Source organism: Notothenia coriiceps, unplaced genomic scaffold (genome assembly GCF_000735185.1).
Source record: "Notothenia coriiceps isolate Sejong01 unplaced genomic scaffold, NC01 NC01_scaffold00037250, whole genome shotgun sequence".
Taxonomy (NCBI): domain Eukaryota; kingdom Metazoa; phylum Chordata; class Actinopteri; order Perciformes; family Nototheniidae; genus Notothenia; species Notothenia coriiceps.
In genome coordinates this window covers 8,142,298-8,149,257 of record NW_011369951.1, presented here as the reverse complement: position 1 = coordinate 8,149,257, position 6,960 = coordinate 8,142,298, and positions in this window count along the sequence as shown.

The window sequence follows — 6,960 nt, the reverse complement described above, 5'->3', positions numbered from 1 at the left end:
ATTACTGCTTTATGTGTGATAGGCGCGGATGACCAGTTCCTGTCATAACGGTGAGCAAGTTGAATCTCAGAAACGCACACACAGCATCCGCCCACGCATCGGCTTGCGTCCGCTGCATCGCCTGCATTTTCAGCCCTGCGGAGCATCGCAAGAAAAGAGTCAACGAACACATCGCCGGAATTGCACAGTAGGTGCCATATACAGAGCAAGAACTGTCCCCACATTCAAGATTACCTCTTCGTGGTCTTGCGGCGAGGCCCGGCCCTGAGGTGGTTTACGTATGGTGTATTCCTTTCCAAACGGTTAGAGAGATGCTGTAGAACGACACAACATAGGTATATAGAAACATATATATAATAATACACTGCAATCACACAGAATACTTAAGAACAGTGGGTATACCTAAAGCGTCTCACGGCTCCTCGGGAATCATCCGCCTCGCGTGATTGGCGAGCTGTCACTGCAGTCTCAAATTGAGGCGACGAGGTTTATTCCCGTTTCTCTGGTGAAGGTATAAACCTCGTCCGCCCCCTCAACTTGAGACTGAGTGACAGCGTCGGCAATCACCGGCTGAGGCGGATCGATTCAACCGGAAGACAGACTATACACCGAGAGAAGAAGAACAGGCTGCGTGATATAAACAAACAACAAATAGCGTCTGGGTTCCATTTTTACTCTCTCTCGTCGATCGAAAACATGTAAACTTAAAAAAGAAACTTTTGCGTCCAGGTGAGTTGAAAATGAAAAAGATTAACCGTCTGTGTGTGCCTTCTTAATCGTTTGTTTTGGTCCCTCACTTCTGCTTCGCTTCTCATGCACTGACTTGCTAAGCTGAACAGCCAATCAGAGTGATTTCTTTGTCCCGACTTTCTTTGGCCTCCCGCGGCCGATTCAACATACGGGAGGTGTGAAAATGTGCCGTAAAGAGACGACGGTGCGGGACACACCAACCTGAGTAGGGCGCCGCGAATGCCCGACTGCCTCTGACGGCCTCTGACTCCCAAAATCGGGTTGGTGTGTAGCGGCCTTTAGAGGAGGTCAGGGCTGTGAGCGGAACAGCCAAGGTGCTGTATCCACGAATGAACCTCCGGTAGAAGTTGGCGAACCAACTGTTGTAGCCGCTTCCGGGATTCTGGAACCGGCCAGGAAATGACGGCATCAACCTTGGAGGGATCCATCTCAATGCCCCACTGTTCCACGATGTATGCCAGAAAAGAGACAGAGGAGGTGTGAAACTCACACTTCTCAGTTTGAACAAACAGCGAGTTCTCCAGCAATCTCTGGAGAACCACCTGGACATGGTGCACGTGTTCTTTCAGAGTCTTGGAAAATATCAAGATGTCATCCAAGTAAATAAATACGTGCCGGTCCAACATGTCACGGAGCACGTCATTTACCAACGCCTGGAATACTGCAGGGGCGTTGGTAAGTCCAAAATGCATCACCAGATACTCGTAGTGCCCCGAGGCGGTGTTGAAGGCGGTCTTCCACTCATCCCCCTCGCAAATACGTACCAAGTGGTACGCGTTACGCAAGTCCAGCTTAGTGAATATGGTTGCTCCCTGCAGCAAATCAAATGCAGAGGAGATAAGAGGCAGTGGGTATCGATTCTTTATAGTCATGTCATTAAGGCCCCGAAAGTCGATACAGGGCCTTAGGGTCTTGTCTTTCTTCTCCACAAAGAAGAACCAAGAATCCAGTTTCTCCATGGAAACTCTTCCTGGATCAGACAGGGAGTACAATCGACCCCTGGGAGGGCTGGTGCAGGGATGCAGGTCGATGGCACAGTCTTAAGGCCGGTGTGGTGGTATGGAAGTAGTCCTCGTCTTGCTGAATACTTCCTTGAAGTCCAGATATTCCGTTGGAACCCATGTGACATCCGGAACTTGGTTGGGGTTCACCAAACGCTGAGGCGCGGCAGCCTGTTTCAGACAGATCTGATGACAAGAGGGGCTCCACCCCAAAATGGCTCCTGTCTCCCAGTCAATGTTAGGGTCATGGCGGAGGAGCCATGGGTAACCCAGGATAAGCGAGATATGTGAACGGGTACAGTCTGATGAGTCACTGTCCCCAGCAGGTGACCGTCTAAGGCGCTGGCTGGAACTGGGCGAGATAAGGGAACCCGGTCTATTCCCAACTGTGGCATAAGCTCTTCATTCATAATACTTGCGTCCGAACCAGAGTCAATAAAGACTGCAAGGGCCTGAGAGCTATCCGGTAGTGGAACCTGGCGTGGCTCAATGGTCTCTCTCAAATCCAGTGGTTTGGCTCACCAGTATGTTCCCCATTACTGCTGAGCCTTGCCTTTTATCAGGCAGCGAGAAACAAAATGGCCGGTCCAGCCGCAGTAGCGACATAGGTTACCTCATCTTCACGTTCCTCCAAGGTGAGGCTTGTGCGACCCACCTGCATGGGCTCATCACCCCCTGGTTGCGGCTCTGGAGGGAGGGGAGGAGTCCCAGTCGAACCCGGATGTCGGGGCGCCCAGGAATGTTGAACTCCCTCTGACCGTCGCTCCCGTCTCCGTGTCTGGATACGCCGATCCATGCGGGAAGTCAGCTCAATCAGCCCATCCAGTGAGTTGGGCAGATCAAAAGACACCAGCTCGTCTTTAATGTAAGCCGCCAAGCCACGCAGATAGGCGTCACACTGGGCTGCAGAATTCCAATTCCTGAGGCGGCCCCTGGTGCGAAACCCAATAGCATAATCCACCACAGATCCATTACCCTGGCTCAGGCTTAGTAGTCCTCCTGCAGCGTCTGGACCCACAGACACTGGTCCAAACACCTTGCAGAGGATAGAAAAGTTAGTAAGAAACGGGCTGCAGCCCTCGGTCCCGGGCGTAGCGCTCCGGAGTTCCCACCCGAGGCTCTGGGGTAAATCCCATCGGAGAGGATGCAGAAGCGGGTGCCGGGAAGAGGCGCTGGAGCAGCCACTACTGCCGCTAACTGCTGCACAGTAGCCGTTAGCTGCTGTAGCTGCGCAGCTAAATAGGTTAGCGTCTGGTCATGTGTAGAGTTTGCATGATGAGCTTCCTGCCTCTGGAGAGCGTCCTCAACTCACTCGAAACGGTCTCTAGGTGAAGAGGAGTGCGCTGGGTCCATGTTCTGGCCACATCGTTCTGTCACAATCTGATGAAGGACCCAAATGCAGCACTCGAGAAACCAAGGAGCATTGGTAATGTACTTTATTGGTAATAATACCAGAGCAGAGGGATACCAGCAGAACAATAACAGCCTCCCAATATTATTATTATTATTATAATTATTATTATTATGTGCAGGCAAACAAACCAGAGAACAGCAGGCAGAAGGTGAGTCAGGGCCGGGCAGAGGGTCAGACAGCAGGCAAGGCAGGATAGTCCAAGGACAGGCAGGATCAGGGAACAGGCAGAGCAGGCAGGTNACTTTGACGTGCCGTACTCCTGAATGTCAAAGCGTGCCAGCTGGGCAGGCTGATTGAAGTGGGTTTGTGGAAGGACCCCGGGCAGGAATGCCACATTTGCCCAAAGGGCAATGCCTGAAAGTCCCACCTCGGGCATGTATCGTTTATGGAGAGGACATGCAACTCCCCGAATTGCTTCCCTGAGGCTATGGCAAGCAGAAATGCTGCCTTCGTGGGCAGCCGCCTAAGCCCCACCTGGGCCAGGGGCTCGAAGGGAGGAGATGATAGGGCATCCAGCAACAGGGGCAGANTCACGCATTTGTTACCAGATTGCCTACCCGGCTCTGACCCTGCCTGTCCCTGACCTGCCTGCTCTGCCTGTTCCCTGATCCTGCCTGTCCTTGGACTATGATAGTCCAAGGACAGGCAGGATCAGGGAACAGGCAGAGCAGGCAGGTCAGGGACAGGCAGGGTCAGAGCCGGGTAGGCAATCTGGTAACAAATGCGTGAAAGACTAGCATGAAGGGAAAGTACGATCTGGAAACGGGTGTGTGTCTGGTGAGAGTTTAAATACTGGCAGTATGACTAATGGGTGCAGTAGAGAAAGAGAGTGAGCAAAAATGTGTGTGTGGTTAACAGGTGAGACAGGTGAATGGAAAACTACTGGTGAAAGATGGAGCAGACTGTGACAATTTCAATGATTTGTATGGCAAAGTTAGGTCTGGAAATGACATAAAGGCATAACACCGGAGCCCTGCTGCGGGGAAACTTTGGCGCTATTCTAAATTTGTTCTAATCCGTCAAAATTAAGGACTTCTTTCAGATTTTTCCGTCATTGTTAAAAGAAATCCGTCATAGACGGAATATATTCGGTCAACGCGACCTCTTCCCTGGAAACCATCTGCGCGGCGGCGCCGTGAGCGTCTTCTGGCACATTCTCCACGTTTTATCGGGTTAATGTCGCCACTCCCCATCCTTTGGACGTGGTCCTTTTGCCGAGCTCCGCTGCTTCCAGTAGTGAGCAAGGGCTTGGATTCTTCATGAAATTGTTGGTATAAGTCACCCAGTGCTTAAAGCACCGCCTCTGGTGGTCAGTAGGCTACTAGGGACGAAATAGAACGATAGTTACTTCTGTAACTACGGTTACAGACGTAACTAGCGTTTCCCTGAGCTCACATCAGCACTTTGTTTAAGAGTAATAAACCCTTGTGTAAAAAGTTGTTTTTTATTCTTGTGTTTGTATATCTGAACCATATGAAACAAAATGTAGATCCGGTGTTGTAAAAGCTGCATTAATTTTGCAGCACAATACAATAAGCTAACTGGCTAATTTCTCTAACAAGAACCTTGTGACATTCATAGTTCTCCTTTTTGTTGAACGGTGTTCATTTTATACCAAACTCTCTTAACGAGCCTTAACAAGTTTAAAATGTCCCTAAATGTTGTTCTTTTAGGATAAGGCTTAGCACCAACAGTTAGCATAACATTATGCTAACCTTTAGGACAGCAGAAGATGCAGACACATTTGGTGTTACTCGTTAAGTCTAAAAGTACTAAAACAAGTTATTTTGTTTTGTTATCCATCCATCCATCCATCTTCTCCCGCTTATCCGTGGTCGGGTCGCGGAGGTAGCAGTTCCAGCAGAGAGCCCCAAACTTTCTTTTCCCTGGCCACATCAACCAGCTCTGACTGGGGGATCCCAAGGCGCTCCCAGGCCAGCGAAGAGATATGATCCCTCCACCTGGTTCTAGGTCTACCCCTTGGTCTCTTCCCAGCTGGACGTGCCTGGAACACCTCCCTAGGGAGGCGCCCAGGTGGCATCCTAACTAGGTGCCTGAACCACCTCAACTGGCTCCTTTCGACGCGAAGGAGGAGCGGTTCAACTCCGAGTCCCTCCCGGATGACCGAACTTCTCACCCTATCCCTAAGGGAGACACCAGCCACCCTGCGGAGAAAACCCATCTCGGCCGCTTGTACCCGCGATCTCGTTCTTTCGGTCATGACCCATCCTTCATGACCATAGGTGAGGGTAGGAACGAAAATGGCGCGGTAGACAGAGAGCTTTGCCTTCTGGCTCAGCTCCCTTTTCGTCACAACGGTGCGGTAAAGCGACTGCAGTACCGCTCCCGCTTGTTGTTTTGTTATTATGCTGTATAATATAGATAAATATATTTTTGTTTTTGTTGACGTGTTGAGTTCTCATCATATACAAATTAGGCATTTGTCCCTGGTATAACTTAAGTAGCTCTACTTACTTACAGCTCTGAGTCCGCTTTCTCCATGAACATTATTAAAACCAAGTACTGTTCCAGCCTCACCCAATGAGCAGCCACACATGTACTTAGGCCTACTCAATTTTAGCCAGGACATAAACCTCTGGCAGTCACAGTCACATTTCTCTTGCTAGGAAACTTATTTTTAAATATGAAAAACACAGCTCTGTTTCTACTTTTTCGAAATAATTGTTTGTTTTTGTTTTATTCAGAGAGTTCTAACTTGTTTTCTTTATTTTAAATGTATGGCGTCATTGTGCTAGAACCAATTGTTTTTATTGTATTAATAGGTATACGTTTGAAGTGCCATATAAGTTTCATGTGTTTGTATCCTTGAACACTATTATGCATAAACATTATTTGGAAATGAACCATTTGAGTGTAGACATTATGAGCTGCAGACTTGCACTTTTAGTATCTGTAACATGTTTTTAATTGTAATTGACCACCCCACTTTGACCTTAAAGAAAACGCTAAGCTGGTGTATGAAAGTTCCCCCACGCAGCTCTAAGCGGAGGTTAACCAAATGATTTGAAGTTGTCAGCTACAACCACGTGTCCGGCTTCAGGCTTAAAGCTCTGCAGAAAGAAAAGGCTAGTGGAGCACCTCAGGACTTTTCACAAGGTGGTGCCTCTGGTTATGAAGGTTAAGGCCTTCCTGGGTTTCTGGCAAGAAAGGCAGCCTGGCAACCATCTGTTGAGAAGAAGTTCTGTAAATGTTCTTATTGCTGTATTTCTTGAAATATTGGCTAAACAAAAGTTTGCAAATGTGTGTGGTTTTTTTTACAAAACTTTTCCCAAAGTCATAGCTTGTTGTCAACCTCATGGGTATCCACTCTTCCACACTTAAATATGCAGTAAAGTAATTAAATTAAGTCTTTTTTAAATCAAATGATCCCTTTGACTTGATTTAGTCTGCACTCTTATGCAAGTGTCCAAACACCAGTATGGAATGCAGGGAGCTCAAAGCACTTATCAGAGTCTAGAAAACCAACCTCTGAATTTGCAATATTCTTAAAATGTTGGAGCTAAAACTGGGATTTCGAAATGTCATCTTGCGGCAAGGAATTCAAGTGGACAACAGCTCAGAAATATGAATGACATCTACTTTAGGACAACGGCACACGACTCCTTTTTGTCTTTGCTTCGTCGCTCAGGGCCTGTTATTTCAGAAGAGCTGCAAATCTGTAACAGGAAAATGGAACAACGTGCAGGAAAGTATGCCAGATTTCTTCCTATAAAGTCTTGCCTTCTCACTGTCCCAATATGATCTGCTTCTTCTCACGCTGCGTACAGGGCATCA